This window comes from Pan troglodytes, chromosome 2 (genome assembly GCF_028858775.2).
Source record: "Pan troglodytes isolate AG18354 chromosome 2, NHGRI_mPanTro3-v2.0_pri, whole genome shotgun sequence".
Lineage (NCBI taxonomy): Eukaryota > Metazoa > Chordata > Mammalia > Primates > Hominidae > Pan > Pan troglodytes.
This window is the reverse complement of record NC_086015.1, coordinates 55,638,233-55,662,024: the sequence shown is the minus strand read 5'-3', so window position 1 is coordinate 55,662,024 and position 23,792 is coordinate 55,638,233. Positions and strand designations below refer to the sequence as shown.

Genomic DNA, 23,792 nt, shown 5'->3' with positions numbered 1-23,792 from the left:
ACATGGCAAGGTGTGCTATGTATCACAGGAAGGGCAGATCAACAGATATAAAGAACTTTAAGGTTGAAGACATCACAGGAATTTGAAAGATACTAATACATGTAATGATCATGAAGGAACTATATGGGAGGTAAAATGTGAGTCAGGCCTTGAAAGATAAGCAGAATGTCTAAAGGTAATGCCTTAAAAGATAGTTGGGGGCTGGGTGCGGTGGCTCATGCCTGTAATCCCAACTCTTTGATAGGCTGAGGCGGGAGGATCACCTGAGGTCACGAGTTCGAGACCAGCCTGGCAAACACGGCAAAACCCAGTCTCTACTAAAAATACAAAAATTAGCCAGGCATGGTGGCGGGCGCCTGTAATCCCAGCTACTCGGGAGGCTAAGGCAGGAGCATCAATTGAACCCAGGAGGCGGAGGTTGCAGTGAGCCAAGATCACACCATTGCACTCCAGCCTGGGCGACATAATGAGACTCCCTCTTAAAAAAAAAAAAAAAAAAAAAAGATCGTTGGGGGTCCAGGGGAGATTCCTGGCAGAGGGAATGTCATTTGTAACATCCAATACCAGCAAGGACTGGGGTTGGAGTAGGCGGATCCATGTGCATACCCCTGTCCTCAGCCTGCTGAGTAGCATTCTGTTCACTGGGTAGGCAGGCTTTGAGAGTCACATAGACCACAAGCCTGTCCCCAAATTCATCAGAGCCTCCCAGACACAGGCACTACACAACCAAAAGGTCTTTCCCAAAGGTAACAAGAATTCAGAACTAGAATATAAATGCCAGAACTGAGGTGCTCTAGACAATGCCATTTGGATCTCAGGCAGGAAGGACCCAGGAACTTTGTGGGGTTTTTTTGGTTGTTTTTTTTTGGTGGGGTCGGCGGGGTCGGAGGGCTGGTGGCTTATTGTTTGCTTTTAACTATAGACTTTATTGGGATTTCACCAGTTTTCCATTAATATCCTTTTTTCTGTTACAGGACCCCATCCAGGATACTATGTTGCATTTAGCTGTCATGTCACCTTAGTCTCCTCTAAACTATGGCAGCTTCTCAGTCTATTCTGGTCTCTCATGACCTTTAACACTATTTTTTTTTGTAAGAGATAGGGTCTTGCTCTGATGCCCAGGCTGCAGTACAGTGGCACAATCATACCTCACTGTAGCCTCAAACTCCTGGACTCAAGCGATCTCCCAGCCTCAGCCTCTCAGGTAGCTGGGACTACAGGTGCATGCCATCACACCCAGCTAATTTTTTTTTTCTTTTTATAGAGACAAGGTCTCGATATGTTGGCCAGGCTGGTTTCAAACTCCTGGCCTCAAGTGATCCTTCTGCCTCACATTCCCAATGTGCTTGGAGTATAGGCATGAGCCACTGCACCAAGCCTCACCCACTAATTTTAATGTTCATCAGTGGGTCTTACCTAGAGCCAATTATTACTGTGGTATGTTAATGGTGGTTTTCTATTTTCCTCTTTTCTTCTACATTTATTATTTGGAATTTTTCTATAGGGAAGAATTGTCCTATTTATTGATTGATTGCTTGAGATGGAGTTTCACTCTTGTTGCCCAGGCTGGAATACAATGACACGATCTCAGCTCACCTCAACCTCCGCCTCCCGGGTTCAAGCGATTCTCCTGCCTCAGCCTCCCGAGTAGCTGGGATTACAGGCACGTGCCACCACGCCCAGCTAATTTTGTATTTTTAGTAGAGATGGGGTTTCTCCACGTTGGTCAGGGTGGTCTCGAACTCCCGACCTCAAGTGATCCGCCCACTTCAGCCTCCCAAAGTGCTGGGATTACAGGAGTGAGCCACTGTGCCCGGCCTCCCATTTATTTATTTATTCAACTTTTTTTCTATGAGTATGTAGTCAAGTGTCTTTGGGGTAAGAAACATTCAACCTGAGAGCCTTTGGTAAAGAGAGGTGGGGCTGTCATTAAGTCTTGATGAATGAACCTGTAAGCTGATGTTCCCTAGGCCAAAAGAATGATGTACCATGGGTCATCATCCTATGCACTCAGCCACCACTAAGAAATAACATATGGGCTGTCTTACCACTCACTGGCTGAATCAGGGAATTGTGAGTATCCATGTTACTGCTTACCCTCCATAGCTTGGTATGGCCTCCTCCTTGTCATATTACTACTCCAGTTTCCTTATGGTCCCTTTCATGTTGATGCCAGATTCTAGAACAGCATGAAGTTCAAAACTAATGTTTGCCACGAGTTAACATGGCATAGGGGTTCAGTAAGGACACTGGAGCCAGACTGATGGAGTGTGAACTCCAGCTATGCCCGTTATTATACCTTTCTGTTCATGTTTAAAAACGGACTGGAGGAGAACAATTGTAGTAACCTCTAACGGTTGTGGTGATGATTTTATAAGATAGCCTAAATTAAGAACTAAAACAGGCCAAGTGTGGCTCACGCCTGTAATCCCAGCACTTTGGGAGGCCATGGTCAGGGAATTGCTTGAGCCCAGGAGTTTGAGACCAGCCTGGGCAACATAGCAAAACCCCATCTCTCAAAAAAAAGAAAGAAAATAAACTAAATTAAATTAAAATGAGCATGGTGTCATGCACTTGTGCTTGTAGTCCCAGCTACTCAAGAGGCTAAGGCAGGAGGATTGCTTAAGCTTGGGAGGTGGAGGCTGCAGTGAGCCATGACCACGCCACTCACTGTACTCCAGCCCAGGCAACAGAGCAAGACCCTGTCTTAAAAAAAAAAAAAAAAGAAAGAAAAACACACACACCAGAAAGAAAGAACTAAAACAATGTCTGCCACATAGTAAACACTATATTTAAAAAACAAACAAACAAACAAAAAACAGCTGCTGCTTTTACTATGACTACTACTATTCCAGGTATGAGGTATGGATTGTTTTTTACATTACCTCCTTTCTCCCTTATAATAACTCTACGAGACTTTTGCTCCCCTAATTCTAAATATGAGAATTTTTGCTCCCCTAAATTTTTTTTTTTTTTTGAGACGGAGTCTCGCTGTGTCACCCAGGCTGGAGTGCAGTGTGGCGCAATCTCAGCTCACTGTAAGCTCCACCTCCCAGATTCACACCATTCTCCTGCCTCCACCTCCCAAGTAGCTGGGACTACAGGTGCCCACCACCATGCCCGGCTAATTTTTTTTGTATTTTTAGTAGAGATGGGGTTTCACCGTGTTAGCCAGGATGGTCTCGATCTCCTGACCTCGTGATCCACCCACCTCAGCCTCCCAAAGTGCTGGGATTACAGGCATGAGCCCCCATACCCGGCCTTTGCTCCCCTAATTCTAAATATGAGACATTGAAGCCCTGAGAAGTTATAAATATTTGCCCATGGGTATATAAGAAATAAGCAGAAAAACAGGAGCAGGCAGTTAAAAGTATAAGCTTTGCATTTAGGCAGTACTGGCTTTAAATCCTGTAGCTCTATGTTTATGGACGCAACTTCTCTGAGCCACAGTTCCCACATCTGCAAAATAGGGATGTCAATGGTTATCTTGTGGAAGATACTATTCTTCAAACCCTTATCTGCCTAACTCCGTGGAATTCCATACTCCCAACTACATTGAATGGTCTGGGAGCATGCAAAGCTTGGGGGCCTTGGTCAGACATGCTGAGTGATGACATTTGTGTAGAGAATTCAAATCTCAATTATATTTCCCAATCAAAGATCAGAAATAAGAAAGCAAAGGGGGAAGCAGAAATGACATGTGCAAACTGCATCTTGTTGTCACAAAATGAATGTTTCTTACACACACATACTGCCTCCATGAAATTGTAGACTACACTTTCATGTTAAACCTCTCCACGTGAGACTACTACAAACCAGCCACTGTTGCCTCTCCTGCTCCCTGCTTTCAATTTAGCCCAACACACATATGAACATCTGCTAGGTACCAGGCCCTGTGCCAAGGCACAGTGGAATAGACCACATGGGGAAACACATATGCTATATGGAAAGTGCCCAAGAGCAGTAACACTTGAGGAAAAAACACCAAATCCAGCCTTACTGGCTGGGCATTGGGGCGCTTCCTTGGGAAGAGCGAGACCTGGGTTTGAAATAACAGAATGGGTAGGCACCAGCTAAAATGAAGGAAGTAAAGCAGCAACAAGAAGGACCTTCCAACCCAACAACCACTTTCCTGTCCCCTTCCTGGAGCTCCTCATCCAAGGGAGACTTAGGTGAGGATCCAAGATCCTTCTCTGGATGCTGGTACAGAAGTCAACCCCTGTCCTGGGTAAGACTACTCCCAACCCTCTCCTTCCTGGCATTCTACTTTCCACTGCCCTGGTGTTTGGGTGGACATGGGAGACTAATGTGATTACTGTAAAAGTGGACAGATGGGTGGGTCTCGCATGTGGATGCCCAGGATGATTCACTCCCCTGCAGCAGCACTGGCAGCAACTTCCTTGGTCCTCAACTGAGAGACGGTTTCGGGTAGACAGCTTTTGCTTTTCAAAAAGCAAAGGAGAAATGGTCAAGAAAGGCATCAGACAAGAAATGCTCATGATGGGACACTGCAATACCATTAACATAAACAAGAGGTTAATATGTCACACTCCTTTCTCCATTACCACCGGTCTGTAATAGGCCTATTACAAAAAGCCTCCCAAAGAAAGCAGAGGCTAGGGTGGCAAGCAGCACTAGGAATGTACTGTGTGTGTGAGCCTTGGCTCATGGACATGTTCTACCTGCTGAGGAAACAAAGGGCCATTGCTTATGTGCCCAGCCAGACATGAGAACTAAAAGAGAAGTTTCAAAGTAGAGCTCCAAGTGTGACTAGCTGCCCTCTCAAATTCACTAACCTCTTCAAACAGTGCTCTCCAATTTCCACCTGAAACATCAGATTTGAGCAAGTTCAGCAATTCCCTGTTTTCCTTTAAAAGAACTATCATTCTTTCTGGCCCTCTACCCCTCCAAAGACCTAACACTTCCACAGCATTTTCACATAATACTGCTGTCAACTTCTTCCTACTTCACAGCCCTGAATTCTTCCCTCCTAAAAGGAGAGGCCATCAAATTCCTCATCCCAAACAGTTGGCTGGGCAGCAGACTCCCCAAGAGAGGATATCTACTGCTAAATGACTACTTCCACCAATACTGCAACTTGGCCTACAACATACCAACTACACTTGAGGCTGGGTTGGCACACTTCAACTTAGTGTTTTGCTGGGTCCTCTGGCCTGATTCTGATAATGACCTCTGATGCTCTCCTGGTCTTTTTTGTTTTGTTTCTATTTCACAAGCAAATTTATTGAGCAATCACTTGGAGGAACAGTTGGAGGCAAGATTAGAGAGTAGGCAGATAGGACAGAGTCAGAGAATAGAGGGCAAGTCCAGAGGGTTTGAAATTGATCTGCTGGGCAGGGGGGAACTTTTTGCCAACTGCTGTATTTCCTTGTTCTGGCTTCTGCCTTGTGGAATGGGCTGTTTCCGGGAGGAGAAAGAATGGAACCTGCTGACCTTTCAATATCACCAACAGATTTATTATCAAACATTCATCCCAAGTTATAAGGCTTGTGGCCCACTGTGAACTCCTGTCTGACGTGAGGCTGAATGTGGCCAAGTGCAGTAACAATTTTAAAATCATCAGGCACAGTATATTTAATTCTCATGCCTTATACAGATGATACATGTCTAAACCAGTTCCTTACCACCCAGCATTCTTTGAATGAATCCTCAGCTTCTGGGTTCAACAACTACTTTTAGCTTATTAAAGGAATTTAGTTTACAGATGTGCTAATATTTAAAGTTCATTGTCATGTAAATAAATGTCTTTCAAGTGCTTCATTTTTGCTGTTTCATGATGATTATGATTTACATAACATTATAATAGATGCTATACCTTTAATAAACTATTCTTAATAAAAAATCTGTTATTTCAAAAATTCTATAATTAAATTTCCTTCAGTCAAAATGTAACTTTTCACTGTGTTGTTTTTTTTTTTTTACCTTCTGAACACTGAATCAAGTGAATTCACAACCTAAGCAAAATAATATAACTTCCAAAAAATAGCCCTTCCCCAGATTCTAGACTATAACCCACCAACAGTTACTGAGAGAAAAGAAAAAAAGTTCAATAAGGAGGTAAAGAGACATGTGCTTTGACAGACAACAAATGTAAATTAAATTAGTATCTGCATAGTTTAAGAGTCAATGACTATTACTACCACAGTTCAGGATTACAGAATCAGGCCTAGTTGCAAATACCCCTGAACTTTCTCCTTCACGTGAGCCAGCTGTGAGCAGTAACCACAAGAGTTATATAAACACCAAAGAACACTTACATAAGTTTCTTGGGAATGAATTATGAACACCACCACTATAAATTTGACTAGGCAAATGAGTAGCTTTGAAAGAAAAATTCCTACATTACATTCAATGAAGGTACAAGGTACAAACACTTCCAGGACTCTTTCCCCAGGGGTTCCATCTCTTCTCTCTCCTATTGTATAAAAAAGATGAACTGAACTCCTGAGACATGCAATTTACCTATATAACAAACGCACACATGTACCCCTGAACCTAAAAGTTAAAAAAAAAAAAAAAAAGACCAGTAGGACCAGGCCCAGTGGCTCACGCCTGTAATCCCAGCATTCTGGGAGGCTAAGGTGGGAGGATCACTTGACCCCAGAAGTTCAAGACCAGACTGGGCAACATAGAGAAACTGCCATCTCTACAAAAAAAAAAAAAAAAAAAAAAAAAAATTAGCTGAGCATAGTGGTGCAGGCCTGTAGCAACCCTGGAGGCTGAGGTGGGAGGACCGCTTGAGCCCAGGAAGTTGAGGCTACAGGGAGCCAAGGTTATACCACTGCACCACACTCTAGTCTGGGCAACAGAGCAAGACCCTGTCTATTAAAATAAAAAAATTAAAAAAAAGACTCAAAGTCTCACCATATTTCTCCTGATGTGATGCAACTGGATGCACACACTACAAGCTACGATGTCTGTGTGCCAAAAACTCTGCACCAGAGCCTGAACACACCTTAAGATCTCACTCTTAGTTTACAAAAATACAGAGGACAACAGCAGAATGCAGTCTCTACAATACATAATGCACAGAGATATGCATTGTTTAATCAAAATTCACTAGATATGCAAAGAAACAGGAAAATATGATCCATAGCCCAGAAAATTCAGTCAAGAGCAATGTAGATAGACTAGCTGTTAAGACTGCCAGCCAGGACCTTCCTAAATTGCTTACCTTCAGAAGCCAAGAGAAATAATATTGTTTAAAGCCACTAAGTTTCAGGGTGATTTATGACACACCAGTAGTAATTGAAATAGAAATTTGGTATATTGGTCCTGCCACACACAAAAAAATTAAACCATGACACTATTTGAGATAATGTGGTGAATGGAAAACTGGAAAGGCCATGAGGAGACCGGTAGTAAAAGCCTACAGGTCAGCAAGGACATTGTTGGTAAAGTATAAAGGAAAATGTTATAGGAAACTGGAAAAAAAAAAAAAGAGAGACACATTGCAATGTGTCAGAAACTTTAGCAACTCTGTCACCTGCAATAATATGAAAAACAGAGATTGAATCCAGAGCAGGCCTATGAGACCTTTTGTTACTGTCTCAAAAATATTTAAGATAGTGCCTAGACCAGGCGTGGTGGCTCACGCCTATAATCCCAGCACTTTGGGAGGCCAAGGCAGACGGATCACGAGGTCAGGAGTTCGAGACCGGCCTGACCAACATGGTGAAACCCCACCTCTACTAAAAATACAAAAAATTAGCCACGCGTGGTGGCGGGTGCCTATAATCCCAGCTACTCAGGAGGCTGAGGCAGGAGAATTGCTTGAACCCGGGAGGCAGAGGTTGCAGTGAGCTGAGATCACGCCACTGCACTCCAGCCTGGGCAACAGAGCGAGACTCTGTCTCAAACAAACAAAAAAGATAGTGCCTCACAGACCTTTTCCAACAGACAAGAGGCCTCCTGAAGATCTTAAAGGCATACTAGCAGACCTTCTCCATTAAACAGAGCTTAGAAAAATCTTAGAATATTATCCCACAGCAGCTTCAGCAATTTCCCACCCACATTCAAGGGAAAGAAATTAGAATCCACCTCTCAATTGGAGGAGTATCAAGGTCAACTCTAGAAAAGCATGTGGGATAGAAGATATTGTTTTATTTATCTATGGAAAAAAGTCTGCCATATTCCACTCTCTGGCCACAGTAACTCACATTCTTGTCATATGCAAAATATACTTCCCTCTCTGAAGAACCCCCCCAAGTCATTACAGTGTCAGCTCAAAGTCCAAGATCTTATTGTCTAACTCAAATTGACATATGGATGTGGCTCTCCACTGTAGTTCCTTGGATACACTTCTTAAGTATAGTTTCTCTGTCCTTCTTTCTTTATTTTTTCAGACAGAGTCTTGCTCTGTCACCCATTCGGGGGTACGGTGGCACAATCAATGCTCACTGCAGCCACCACCTCCAGGATTCAAGCAACCAATCCTCCCACCTCAGGCCCCTGAGTAGCTGGACCACAGACACACACCATCACATCTGGCTAATTTTGTAATAAAGATTTAATAAAGCAGGACACAAAAAGCTCAAATCACAAAGAAAAAAACTGGTAAAATGTACTTCATCAAAATTTAAAACCTCTGCTCCTCAAAAGACACCCACAGAAAAAGGAAAATCAAGTCACAATCTGGCCACAATCTGGTGCAGTGACTCACGCCTGTAATCCCAGCACTTCGGGAGGCCAAGGCAGGCAGATCACGAGGTCAGGAGAGCGAGACCATCCTGGCTACTAACATGGTGAAACCCTGTCTCCACTTAAAAAAAAAAAATACAAAATATTAGCTGGGCATGGTGGCACGTGCCTGTAGTCCCAGCTACTCCGGAGGATGAGGCAAGAGAATTGCTTGAACCCGGGAAGCGGAGGTTGTAGTGAGGCGAGATCGCACCACTGCACTCCAGCCTGGGCGACAGAGTGAGACTCCGTCTCAAAAAAAAAGACTTACATATCTAGAAACATGTATGTATTAAATATACATTATTTATTATATATTTAAAATGTGGTGTGTGTATTTATATTTTAGAGACAGAATTTTGCTCTGTCACGAGAGTTGAAGTGCTGTGGCACAATCATGGCTCACTCACTGCAGCCTGAAACTCCCAGGTTCAGGTGATCCTCCTGTCAAGTAGTTCTCCTGAGCAGCTGGGACTACAGGCAAGCACTACCACACCTGGCTAATTTTTAAATTTTTTGTAGAGACAGGGTCTCACTATGTTGCCCAGGCTGATCTTAAACTCCTAGCCTCAAGTAATCCTCCCGCCTCAGCCTCCCAAATCTCTGGGGTTACAGACATGAGTCACCATACCTGGCCTAGAATATATTTCTAAAACTCTTACAATTCAGTAAGACTATACAGAATCCAATAAAAAGGGGCAAATGAGAAGAAACAGATACTTTACAAAAAGAGACATACAAATAGCCAATGAACATGTGAAAAGATGCTCAATATCATTAGAAAAATGCAAATTTAAAATATGAGATGACATTTGACACTCACTAGAATAACTAAAACTAATAACAAGTGCTAACGAAGATGTGGGGCACCTGGAACTCTCATACACTGCTGGCAGGAGTAAAGAGTGGTATAATCACTTTGGGAAACACTTTGGCAGTTTCTTATCAAGTTAAACACATCTATTATATAACCCAGCGATTCACTTCTTGGTATTTTATCTAAGAGAAACGAAAACATATCTACAATTTTGAAAAAAACAGCAAACCATCTCTAGATGAACGTTCAGAGCAGCTTTATTCATAAGAGTCAAGTGTCCATCAACAGGTGAATGGTTAAACAAGTTTTAGTACGCTCATACAATTGGAATACTAAACAATAAAAAGGAACAAACTATGGACACGTGCAACAACACAGATGAATCTCACAGACATTATGCTGAGCAAAAGAGGCCATACACAAAAGAATATGTATTGTATAATTTCATTTACATCAAATTCTAGAATAGGCAAAGCTAATCTATAATGACAGAAATCAGTTCATTGGTTGCCTGGAAAATTAAAGCCCAGAAAGAGGAATTTCTGGGACCATGGATATTTTCTTTTCTTTTCTTTTCTTTTCTTTTGAGACAGAGTCTCACTCTGTCACTCAGGCTGGAATACAGTGGCATGATCCCCATTCACTGCAACCTCCGCCTCCTGGGTTCAAGCAATTTTCCTGCCTCAGCCTCCCAAGTGGCTGGGATTACAGGCGCCTACCACCAAGCCCAGCTAATTTTTCTATTTTTAGTAGAGACGGGGTTTCACCATGTTGGCCAGGCTGGTCTTGAACTCCTCACCTCAGGTGATCCATCCACCTCAGCCTCCCAAAGTGCTGGGATTACAGGCATGAGCCACCACGCCCAGCTGACAGTGGATATTTTCTTTACCTTGATTATTACCTGGATGTATACAACCAATAGTCATGTACATGTGAAATATGTGAGTTTTATTGTATTTAAATTACACATTAATGCTGACTTTTTTAAAAAAAAACTTATGATATTGCTAAAGTTATGCTTAGAAGGAAATACATAGCCTTAAATGAACATGTTTAAAAAGAATGAAAGGTAAAAAATCAATGATATAAATTTTCTTCTCAAGAAATTAGAGATACCAGAAGTTGGAAGGGTAGGGAAGACAGGATGAAGAGAGATTGATTAATGGGTATAAATATACTGTATAATAGAAGAAATAAGACCTAGTGTTTGATAGATCAGTAGGATGACTATACAATACTCTACTGTATTATTTCAAAATAGCTAGAAGGGAATAATTTAAATGTTTCTAGCATAAAGAAAAGATAAATATTGAAGGTTATGGATATCCCAATTATACTGAATTGATCTTGAAAAATATGAATGTATTAAATTATCACGTGTGCCCCCCAAATATGTACATTATGCATCAATTTTAAAAAACTTTTTTTGAAAAAGAAGAAATTAGAGAAAGAACTAGAAATTAAACCCCAGAAAAGTAGTAGGAAGAAAACAAAAAGCAGATTAATAAAACAGAGAAATGAAAAATAATGTTAAGAATAAAAACATTGTAATATTCTTTATAAACCAGACATAAGTTTAAAAAAAGAACAAAACCACAACCAAAACTTGATTGTTTTGAAAAGACAAGTACAAATGCTGCCTCCTCAGAAGACTCCTGACCACTCTAGCTGAAATAGGCCCTTCCTCCCCACTGCTGGGGCTCACTCCTTTATTGTCTACATGATTTTTACCAAGATCTTACCAATTTTAGTAATTTGATCAAACATTTGTCATCTCTCTTCCCTTCTAGAATGTAGCTCCTTGAGGGCAGGGATTATGTCCATCTCATTCACCATTGTATCATTATGCCTGACAAAAATGCCTGTCACATAACAGACATTCAATAATTAATTTTAAATGAGCTTAGTTTTAAAATTTTGCCACTAGAGTAAAATATGTATGAATAAAAAATCCACTGAGGTATATCAGATCTTATTCAATATGTTTATTTATCATCCACAACCACACGTAGATATTCTCTGTGGACCACGCTTTCCCTAACTCTTCATGTTATACAAAGCCAATATATTTGCCAAGACGCCTAAATAAATTAAAAGCCCGGCTGGGAGCAGTGGCTCACGCCTATAATCCCAGCCCTTTGGGAGGCCAAGGCGGGTGGATCACCTGAGGTCAGGAGTTCAAGATCAGCCTGGCCAACATGGTGAAACCCCATCTCTACTAAAAATACAAAAAATTAGCCAGGCATGGTCGTGGGTGCCTGTAATCCCAGCTATTTGGGAGGCTGAGACAGGAGACTCGCTTTAACTCAGGAGGCAGAGATTGCAGTGAGCCAAGATCACGCCATTGCACTACAGCCTGGGCAACAAGAGCAAAACTCCATCACAGAAAAATAAAATAAAATATTAATTATTAATTAAAAACTCATGCAAACCAAAATGTAATTCACCTTTGAAATAGTCATGAAGCCAGTTTGAGGAAAAAAAAAAATTCCTCATCATAGTTACACCCTGGGATGAAAAAAATCATCATAGCATTAATATTAAAGACTGTTAGGGGGTTCTAATTTAAATATATCTTTAAAAATGAGATTAGAGGCCAGGCGCCAGTGGCTCCCGCCTGTAATCCCAGAACTTTGGAAGGCCAAGAGAGGAAGATTGCTTGAGCCCAGGAGTTCAAGACCAGCCCGGGCAACACAATGATACCTTGTCTCTACTAAAATTTAAAAAATTAGCCTGATATGGTGGCACATACCTATATTTCCAGCTACTAGAAGGCCAAGATGGGAGGTTCACTTAAGCCAAGGAGTTCAAGGGTGCAGTGAGTTATCATTGCACCACTGCACTCCAACCTGGGCAACAGAGCAAGATCTTGTTTCAAAAAAAAAAAGAGATCTGAGAGCAAGGGGACCAAGATCATTCTGACTGCTCAAGAAACAACCTAAGCCAGGGTGGGGTGGCTCATGTTTGTAATCCCAGCGCTTTGGGAGGTTGAGGCAGAAAGATCGCTTGAGGTCAGGAGTTCGAGACCAGGCTGAGGAACACAGCAAAAGCCTGTATCTACAAAAAATAAAAAAAAATTAGCTGGGCATGGTGGCGCATGCCTATAGTCACAGCTACTTGGAAGGCTAACATGAGAGGATTACTGGAGGCCAGGAGATCTAGGTTACAGGGAACTAAGATCATTCCACTGCCCTCTAGCTTGGGCAACAGAGCAAAACTCTGTTTCTTGAGAAAAAAAAAAAAGAAACAGAACATGAAGAAATGAAATGGCCAGCCTTCCCACTCAGCTCTCACAAGGGATGGGAACAACTACAAACCATTTTTAAAAGATAGCAGGGCTACACGGGGTTTCTCAACCTTAGCACTACTAACATTTGGGATTAGATAATGCTGTGGTGGGAGAAGCTATCCTGGTGCTGTAGGACGTTTAGCAGCATCCCTGACCTCTATCCACTCGATTCCAGTAGTAGCATCCTGATCGTAACAACCAAAAATATCTCCAGACATTGACAAATGTCCCCTTCAGGGCCAAATCATTCCCAGTTGCGAATCACTGCTTTAGCAGAATTAACGCTAAAACAGTAGTAACAAAACAATCATTCTTAAACACAACTACGTACCTTTTTTTTTTTTTTTTTTTTTGGAGACAGAGTCTCACTCTATCGCCCAGGCTGGAATGCAGTGGCATGATCTCAGCTCACTGCAACCTCCGCCTCCCAGGTTCAAGCAATTCTCCTGCCTCAGCCTCCCGTAGCTGGGATTACAGGTGCGCACCACCATGCCCAGCTAATTTTTGTATTTCTACTACAGACGGGGTTTCGCCATGTTGGCCAGGCTGGTCTCGAACTCCTGATCTCGTGACCCACCCGCCTCAGCCTCCCAAAGTGCTGGGATTATAGGCGTGAGCCGCCACGACCGGCCTACATGCCTTTTTAACCATCTTAAATTCTATCCCTGTACTGAAGACAGAATTAATTTTGACTCTGCTCAGCATCACGATGATTTTTGGCCACCACTGCAACCATAGGCAAGAATTACCATGTTCTCAGCAAACCAGCCACAAAGTGGGAACGTCTCAGCTAGAGGTAAAAGAAGAAAGACTAAGTTTGATAACTTGAAGGATTCTAGTTAAATTTCTGAATAACACAGAGTTATGAAACCACATGCGTGGGGCCGGGCGTGGTGGCTCACGTCTGTAATCCCAGCATTTTGGGAGGCCGAGGCGGGTGGATCACAAGGTCAGATGGAGACCACACTGGCTAACGTGGTGAAACCCCATCTCTACTAAAAATATAAAAAAATTAGCTGGGTGTGGTGGCAGGCGCCTGTAGTCCCAGTTACTCAGGAGGCTGAGGCTGGAGAATGGCATGAACCCGGGAGGCAGAGCTTGCAGTGAGCCAAGATTGCGCCACCACACTCCAGCCCGGGCAACAGAGCGAGACTCGTCTCAAAAAAATAAATAAATAAATAAAATAAAGTACATGCCTTTTCTACTAAAATCTTACAGACAGGGTAATATCAAGAAAAATTTCAGAAAGTCCAAACTTTTAAAATCCAAATTAAAACTGAAGACACTGATGAAAATCATATTCCAATCTTTAAAGTATGCCTCTCCTATGTCCACTTACTTTTTCACTCATGAAATAAATTACTGTGAAACAATGGAAAAGATTGCTTAAACTGACTACAGTAAAATTACAGGTTTTTTTTTTTTTTACAACAAAGACCATCATGAACAAAGTTAAAACATAAGCCACAGACTAGCTGTTACTAACAACATAAGTATATAAGTAACAAAGGATTAGTATATCTAGAATACAAAAATAACATTTACAAATATGTAAAACACTGTTATCTCACATATCCAAACCTAACATCACTGCATCACTGCTTCAGAAATTTGAGCTGATTCTTTTTTGTTTGTTTGTTTTGTTTTGTTTTGTTTTGTTTTGAGACAGAGTCTTGCTCTGTCACCCAGGCTGGAGTGCAGTGGTGCAATCTCAGCTCACCACAACCTCCACCTCCTAGGTTCAAGCGATTCTCCTGCCTCAGCTTCCCAAGTAGCTGGGATTACAGGTGCCCACCATGCCCAGCTAATTTCTGTTTTTTTAGTAAAGATGGGGTTTTGCCGTGTTGGCCAGGCTGGTCTTAAACTTCTGACCTCAGGTGATCTGCCCGCCTCAGCCTCCCAAAGTGCTGGGATTACAGGCATGAGCCACTGTACCCGGCCTTGAGCTGATTTTTAAAAGTACTCCCCCACTTTCTCCAATCACTCAACTTCATTATTCCATCAGTTATGAGAAAAGATCCACTAATTTTATGTCTTTAACCAAAGTCCTTATACCAAAGCCAAACATAAATGCTCAATCACATATTTAGTTTGATTTCCCTCATTCCTTCCATCTCCCAGAATTCCAGAAGCAATCTTATACGTAGCCATCACCACACATTAAGGATGGGAAACTCTACCGCCCAGGGACCAGAGAACATAAAGAGAGCTAGGTCCTACCTGAAAATGGCTGCAGCTCATTCAAAAGTACTGTATGAAAGGAGAGAAGGTAGGCCAGGCGCGGTGGCTCACACCTGTAATCCCAGCACTTTGGGAGCCCGAGGCGGGTGGATCACGAGGTCAGGAGTTCATGACCAGCCTGGCCAAGATGGTCAAACTCGTCGTTAGTAAAAATATAAAAATTAGCCGGGCGTGGTGGCTGGCACCTGTAATCCCAGCTACTCAGGAGGTGAAGGCAGAGAATTGCTTAAACCCGGAGGCTGAGGTTGCAGTGAGCCAAGATTGTGCCACTGCACTCCAGCCTGGGCAACAGAGTGAGACTCCATCTCAATCAAAAAAAAAAAAAAAGAAAGAAAGAAAGAAAGGAGAAAAGGTTAACACTCCCCTTGACAAGGAAGAAAGAGGCCCTCAGTCTGACAATACACATACAGTTAAGGCAAAGCCACCTACTTTGAGGCATTGAACCATAGCTTTTATAACTAAAAGAATATAATTGGATTGTTTGCAACATAAACAGTAAATGCTTGACGAGATGGATACCCCACCTTCCATAATGCGATTATTATGCATTGTATGCATGTATCAAAACATCTCATATACTCCATAAATATATACACCTACTATGTACTCACAAAAATTAAAAAAAAAAAAAAAGGCAACAAGCAATCCTTGGTCCCTGTTAACCCATCTGAACCCTTCCTTCCAGGCACTGCCAAAGGATTCAAGTGACAATAGGTTGGAGAAGAAACAAGAGCTCCTCTTACAATTTTACCTCCAAGGGTCTCTCATCTCTCTAAGGGAAAAAAAAAAAATCTATTAAAGGAATGGGCTAGGTATCTGAATAGGAGAACAGAGGTGATAAAATATTTTCTTGCTTACTTCCCAAAGTATGAGTAAAACATGGGAAGAAATAAAAATAGCATTAAAGCCTTAAGCATATTATTCTTGGAAACCTCAGAATCACTAAAGGGCCAGTGATTCCTCCACCTGCCATTATGCATTAGAAGGAATAAAATGGTTCCAGATGCTGCAGTTGCCTGATGTGTTGGATTTAGAGCTGGTATAAGGGTCATGTCAATCGGTGCTGGGCTTCCTGCCCCTCTTAGGGGTTCCAACTGGCAGCCTCTCTTTATATCCCAAAAGGGGAGATTATTAAAGAATTATTCATTCATTCTTTCTGTTTTTTTTTTTTTTTTTTTTGAGATGGAGTCTTGCTTTTGTCACCCAGGCTGGAGTGCAGTGGCACAATCTTGGCTTACTGCAACCTCAGCCTCCAGGTTTAAGCAATTCTCTGCTTACTGCAACCTCTGCCTCCCAGGTTTATTCTCCTGCCTCAGCCTCCTGAGTAGCTGGGATTATAGGTGCCTGCTAGCACGCCCAGCTAATTTTTGTATTTTTAGTAGAGATGGGGTTTCACCATGTTGGCCAGGCTGGTCTCAAAACTCCTGACCTCAAGTGATCCGCCCATCTCGGCCTTCCAAAGTGCTGGGATTACAGGCGTGAGCCACCATGCCCAGTCCCAAAGATTCATTCTTTAATAATGAATGAGATACAGGTAATAATAATGAGAACAAATCTGTTTGTAGCCTCGGGGGATTGTGACCCTTCCCTAAGGGCTCAGACAGGTAAAGTCTTATGTTATAGTGCAGAATCACATCCCTTCTCCCTCCTCAAAATCCATTTTATTTATTTATGTATTTATTTTGAGACGGAGTCTCGCTCTGTTGCCCAGGCTGGAGTGCAGTGGCTCGATCTCGGCTCACTGCAAGCTCCACCTCCTGGGTTCATGCCATTCTCCTGCCTCAGCCTCCAGAGTAGCTGGGACTACAGGCGCCTGCCGCCACGCCCGGCTAATTTTTTTTTTTTTTTTTTACCCCAAATCCATTTTAAATGGTAACAGAGGTATGGAATAGTATACAAATCTTTCCATAACACACAAACTCCTCTAAGGCCCCATGTGAGGTGGCCACATCAAGCAAGAAGAAACTAGGAGAGGAAACTACTGTCCCTTTTAAGAAGGAATGGGCAAAGAGAAACAATAGCTCATTCTGTTTATTTTATTTGAGAGGACTCAGGTATACAAACTAAAGTGATAATCCTCCCAAATTTTTTGCTATTATGTCTGTTACCTTAAGAGAGAAGAAGACAATAAAATTGATCCTATGAACAAACAAAAGCATGCTAGTAACCTGTGGGGTGTGGAGGCGGAATCAACAGAACTCAGTTTACTATTTCATTCTACTGGTGAACACTTTGAAACACTGAGACTACAAACCACACACACACACACTCACACACACACACACACACAAATGCCCACAAGGATTCAGTAGTTGAGAAAAAAAGGACTGAACAAAGACTGGGGTTTCACAAGCAGAGCATCAGATGTCACAGCAGACACCATGCTGGGAAAGCACAAGAGGCAAAGAAATAAGAAACCTTTACAAAATCACAAATTAAAGAATATTGCTATAGCCCATAATTTCCTCCACAAAATGCACTCAAGTGTAACTGAAAATTTTAAATGATCCCTTCAGAACCTTAATGATGATAAGAATTGCTAATTTGGGAGCAGAGAACAGAGTAGGTTGAAGAGCATATGCTGTGGAGGGCAGGGCCAAGTTACCAGTTCCCACACCCCAGCCTAAGAGAAGGGATAAAGCAAGCATCATTTAAAGCCATGCCTTGGCAAAATAATAAACTAATGCATGTAATGAGCCTCCTGACCTAACTCGTTAGTTGAAACCCTAAATCTTAACCCTGTGAATGCAAAAAGCTGGAGAGTAAACTCTGGTCAGAGATGACAGGTAAAGCCTTTTCTGACTGGCCGTTTAAAAAATAAAACAGGCTGGGCGCAGTGGCTCACACCTGTAATCCCAGCATTTTGGGAGGGCAAAGCAGGCAGATCACTTGAGACCAGCCTAGCCAACATGGTGAAACCCCATCTCTACTAAAAATACAAATATTAGCCGAGCGTGGTGGTGGGCACCTGTAATCCCAGCTACTCAGGAGGGAGAGGCAGGAGAATTTCCTGAACCTGGGAGGGGGAGGTTGCAGTGAGCTGAGATCACACCACTGCACTCCAAACTGTGCAACAAAGCTAGACTCCGGTCTCAAAATAATAATAATTACCTCTCCCTCCCCCTGCCCCTCCCTCTGCCTCTCCCTCTTTGCAGGGTCTCCCTCTGATGCCGAGCCGAGGCTGGACTGTACTGCAGTCATCTCGGCACACTGCAACCTCCCTGCCTGATTCTCCTGCCTCAGCCTGCCGAGTGCCTGGGATTGCAGGCGTGCGCTGCCACACCTGACTGGTTTTCGTATTTTTTGGTGGAGACGGGGTTTCGCCGTGTTGGCCGGGCTGGTCTCCAGCTCCTGACCGGGAGTGATCTGCCAGCCTCAGCCTCTCGAGGTGCCAGGATTGCAGACGGAGTCTCGCTCACTCAGTGCTCAACGTTGCCCAGGCTGGAGTGCAGTGGCGTGATCTCCGCTAGCTACAACCTCCACCTCCCAGCCGCCTGCCTTGGCCTCCCAAAGTGCCGAGATTGCAGCCTCTGCCCGGCCGCCACCCCATCTAGGAAGTGAGGAGCGTCTCTGCCTGGCCGCCCATCGTCTGGGATGTGAGGAGCCCCTCTGCCCAGCGGCGCAGTCTGTGAAGTGAGGAGCGCCTCTTCCCGGCCGTCATCCCATCTAGGAAGTGAGGAGCGTCTCTGCCCGGCCGCCCATGGTCTGGGATGTGGGGAGCGCCTCTGCCCCGCCGCCCCGTCTGAGATGTGAAGAGCGCCTCTGCACGGCAGCGACCCCGTCTGGGAACTGAGGAGTGTCTCTGCCCCACCGCCACCTCGTCTGGGAGGTGAGGAGCGTCTCTGACCGGCCGCCCCGTCTGAGAAGTGAGGAGCCCCTCCACCCGGCAGCCGCCCCGTCTGGGAAGTGAGGAGCCCCTCCGCCCGGCAGCCGCCCCGTCCGGGAAGTGAGGAGCATCTCCGCCCTGCAGCTGCCCCGTCCGGGAGGTGGGGGGCAGCCCCCACCCGGCCAGCCACCCCATCTGGGAGGAGGGGGGCAGCCCCCTCCTGGCCAGCCACCCCGTCCGGGAGGTGGGGGGCAGCCCCCGCCCGGCCGCCGCCCCGTCTGGGAGGTGGGGGGCGCCTCTGCCCAGCCGCCCCGTCTGGGAGGTGAGGAGCCCCTCTGCCCGGCCGCCACCCCATCTGGGAGGTGGGGGGCCCCTCTGCCCGGCCACCCCGTCTGGGAAGTAAGGAGCCCCTCTGCCCAGCCGCCGCCCCGTCTGGGAGGCGGGGGGCCCCTCTGCCCGGCCGCCCCGTCTGGGAAGTGAGGAGCCCCTCTGCCCAGCCGCCACCCCGTCTGGGAGGTGTACCCAACAGCTCATTGAGAACGGGCCATGATGACAATGGCGATTTTGTCGAATAGAAAAGGGGGAAATGTGGGGAAAAGAAAGAGAGATCGGATTGTTATTGTGTCTGTGTAGAAAGAAGTAGACATAGGAGACTCCATTTTGTTCTGTACTACGAAAAGTTCTTCTGCCTTAGGATGCTGTTGATCTATAACCTTACCCCCAACCCTGTGCTCTCTGAAACATGTGCTGTGTCCACTAAGGGTTAAATGGATTAAGGGCGGTGCAAGATGTGCTTTGTTAAACAGATGCTTGAAGGCAGCATACTCGTTAAGAGTCATCACCACTCCCTAATCTCAAGTACCCAGGGACAGGGCCCTCTGCCTAGGAAAACCAGAGACCTTTGTTCACATGTTTATCTGCTGACCTTCCCTCCACTATTGTCCTATGACCCTGCCAAATCCCCCTCTCCGAGAAACACCCAAGAATGATCAATAAATACTAAAAAAAATAAATAAAAAATAAAAAAATAAAAAAAATAAAAAGAGAAATCCAAAAAAAGTTAGATATCTTTTAAAAATATAATAATAATAATTAAAATAATAATAATAATAAATAAAACAATAGGCCAGGCACGGTGGCTCATGCCTGTAATCCCAGCACTTTGGGATGCCAAGGTGGGGGAATCACCTGAAGTCAGCAGTTTGAGACCAGCCTGGACAACATGATGAAACCCTGTTTCCACTAAAAATACAAAAATTAGCCAGGTGTGTGGCAGGCGCCTGTAATACCATCTACCTGGGAGGGTGAGGCCAGAGAATAGCGTGAACCCGGGAGGTGGAGGTTGCAGCGAGCCAAGATAGCACCACTGCACTCCAGACTGAGGGACACAGCAAGACTCTGTCTCAAAATAAATACATACATACATACATAAAAAAAAAATAAACTTTTTCCATAGGGTGATATAAAATTCAAAGAAAATATGTATCTATCTGGGGCCACGCTGTAATGGTGCTTCCTGATGGGTGAAAAGGAACAATGAAAAGAGGAGTTGCTAAAACACAGTACAAAGTCTCTAAGCTAGAAGAGCATTTTTAGAGCAGTGGCTCTCTCAAGATCCTACACTCCACAATGTCACCATCAAGGAAAAAAAATCTCATCCTTGCCTTTTCTCATGTCCATCACGGATTCTGTACCTAAAGAGTATACCTAAGAATCTCAGGCTACTCCTCTCCATACCATTGCCACTATCTGGTCTGGATTCCTACACCAACCTCCACATAGTCTCTCTGCCTCCTAACTTGCTTCCTCTCCAACCCACAATGCAGACAGTGTGAGCTTTCTGAATTTGACCATGTGAGTCTTCACCCACCCAGGATCTTTTAAGACACTACACCTATCCCTTTTGTACTTAGGATAAAAATCTGAAATGCTTAAAGGTTCTTTTGATTGCTCACCTCTAGCCTTCTCTCTGACCACCAACTACCTCCTGCCAACCACCTCCACCCACACAGCTTCTGCTCAATGGTCTCCAGCCTCAAAATCGCAGTGCTCTCACAGGTCTCTGGGCCTTTGCTGATGCTCTCTCCTTCTTTCCCCACCTCTTAATCCAACAGTTACGAATGACTTAATTCTAATTCATGTTCTCAGGTTTCAGTTTAATGGTTATTCCTCCAGAAAGCCTTCTCTAGGTTCCTTTCTCTTTATTCCAGTGTGCCCAACATTACCACACTGCAGTGCCTATCAGTAAAGCTGCAGAGAGAAAGGCAATGGCTGCTGCTGTCTCTAATTATACTTACTGTTTGAGAAACTACATTCAAAACTAGACGTATCTAAAGTACATAAAATTCAGGCCGGGCGCAGTGACCCATGCCTGTAATCCCAGAACTTTGGGAGTACGAGGCGGGTGGATCACTTGAGGTCAGGAGTTCGAGACCAGCCTAGCAAACATGGTGAAACCCTGTCTCTACTAAAACTACAAAATTAGCCAGGTGTGGTGGTGGGCACCTGTAATCCCAGCTAGTAAGGAGGCTGAGGCAGGAGAATCGCTGCAACCTGGGAGGTGGAAGCTGCACTGAGCCAAGATCACGCCACTGCATACCAGCCTGGGCAACAAGAGTGAAACTCCATCTCAAAAAAAAAAAAAAAAACCCTCAAATTCAAGCAAATACATCCTGTTTCTGTATTCTAAATTGTATCAAAAGCCACTGGAAGGCCAGGCGCAGTGGCTCACAGTTGTAATCTCAGCACTTTGGGAGGCTGAGGCGGGTGGATTACTCGAGGTCAGGAGTTTCAGACCAGCCTGGATAACATGGTGAAACCCCATCTCTACTAAAAATACAAAATTAGCTGGGCATGGTGGTGGGGGTCTGTAATCTCAGCTACTCGGGAGGCTGAGGCAGGAGAATCACTTGAACCCAGGAGGCGGAGGCTGCAGCGAGCGGAGATCGCGCCACTGCACTGCAGCCTGGGCGACAGATCAAGACTCAGTCTCCAAAAAAAAAAAAAAAAAAAAAAAAAATTAGCCAGGTATGGTGGCTCACACCTGTAATCCCAGCTTCTCGGGAGGCTGAGGCAGGAAGAATCACTTGAACCTGGGAGGCAGAGGTTGCAGTGGGCCGAGATCACGCCACTGTACTCCAGCCTGGGCAACAGAGTGAGAGTCCATCTCAAAAAAAAGAAAAAAAGAAAAAAGAAGACCACTGGAAGACTTCAGAAGATAACAATTCAAAGAATACTTAACCACCTTCCCTTCAGGAGGGTTGGCAGAACAACTATTGCCTACAGCCCCAGTCCCAAGTCTGTGGTGAGCCCTGCTAGAGAGGAACCCCATTGTATTCCCAGTCATATCCAAGGCCATCTAACAACTACTCCAGTCACTCCTGCAGGAGCACTGGGTCCAGCCCATCAGCAATGCTTATTATCCTTCTTCCGCTATTTAGTCACCTTGCGAACATAAACTAATTCAGTCATCAAACAACCATATTAAGGAGATCATGCTCTAATTGTTCCCATTTTACAGATGAGGACATTTACCTCACAAAGCCCTAAGGAGTAAAGATAAGATTTGATTCCAGGTGGTTGATTTGTCTACAAGGTCCATGCTCTAAGCCACCACACTGCACTACTTCCCCTCTACTCCCATTTCCCTGAAAGCTATGTGGGAACAAAATAGAGAGTTCAGATCCACACATGTACTATACCTTGGTTTACAACAAAGGGTACAATAAAAATGCAATGCAGAGTCCTAGATAAATTAGATAACCATACTGGGGCAGAGGGGGATGAACCTCGACCCCTATCTCACATCATACAAAAATCAATTCCAGATGGATTACAAACCTAAACGATGGATTCCAAAACCAAATTCCTATCTGCTCCCCATCTGTACCTCCCCCACAATCTTCCCAAGCTCAGAAAATGGCATCTTCCAGTTTATCAGTCCAAATACCATGGAATTCATCCTTAATTTCTCTCATACAATCTATATCCATTTGACCAACAAATCCTATTAGCTCTATCTTCAAAACATATCCTGAATCCAACTACTTTCACCACCTCCACCAAGCTATCATCGCCTCCTACTTAGATTTCTGCATTATCTTCCTAGCTGGTTTCCCTACTTTATCCCTTATCCCCCATACAGGCAATTACCTCCATATCAGCCAGAATGATCTTTTAAAAGTCAGATTGTGTCACTCCTCTGCCCAAACTCTCCAACAGCTCTTGCTATTCCACTTGCCTACAATATTTTTTCCCTAGACAACCACCTGGCTAGCCCACTTACTTCCCTCAGGTGCAGTGGCTCATATCTGTAATTCCATCACTTGGAAGGCTGAGGTGGGAGTACAACTTAAGGCCAGGAGTTCAAGACTAGCCTGGGCAACAGAGCAAGACCCCACCTCTACCCCAAAAATTATTTATTCATTTGTTTATTTTTCAGGCAGCCTTTCAAGCCACAGTAGGTTTGGAGATTCCCTATTATTTATTTATTTATTTATTTTGAGGCAGAGTCTCCTTCTGTCACCCAAGCCAGAGTGTAACAGCACAATCTTGGCTCACTGCAACCTCCACTCCCAGGTTCAAGCAATTCTCCCGCCTCAGTCTCCCAAGTAGCTAGGATTACAGGTACCTACCACCATGTTCAGCTAATCTTTGTATTTTTTAGTAGAGGCGGGGTTTCACCTTGTTGGCCAGGCTGATCTCAAACTCCCAACTTCAAGTGATCCACCTGCCTCAGCCTCCCAAAGTGCTGGGATTACAGGCGTGAGCCACTGCATCCAGCCTATTTATTTATTTTCTGAGACAAAGTCTCACTCTGTCACCCAGGCTGGAGTGCAGTGGCACAAAGTTGACTCACTACAGCCTCAACCTCCTGGCTCAAGTGATCCTCCCACCTCAGCCTCCTAAGCAACTGGGAC

General features: G+C 44.2%; 1 protein-coding gene, 1 non-coding gene and 1 pseudogene across 9 annotated transcripts in view; 1 reads left to right on the top strand and 2 right to left on the bottom strand.

The window, feature by feature from the left end:
• RAD54L2 (RAD54 like 2) overlaps nt 1-23,792 on the bottom strand; it is a 127,385-nt gene that overhangs the window by 36,627 nt on the left and 66,966 nt on the right. The gene's annotated exons all lie outside the window — the stretch shown is intronic.
• Nucleotides 15,378-15,502, top strand: LOC112208840 (U6atac minor spliceosomal RNA). Its single transcript, XR_002943394.1, has one exon. It is a non-coding gene; the product is annotated as a U6atac minor spliceosomal RNA (small nuclear RNA).
• On the bottom strand, nt 21,530-21,844 carry LOC129143621 (protein GVQW1-like; annotated as a pseudogene).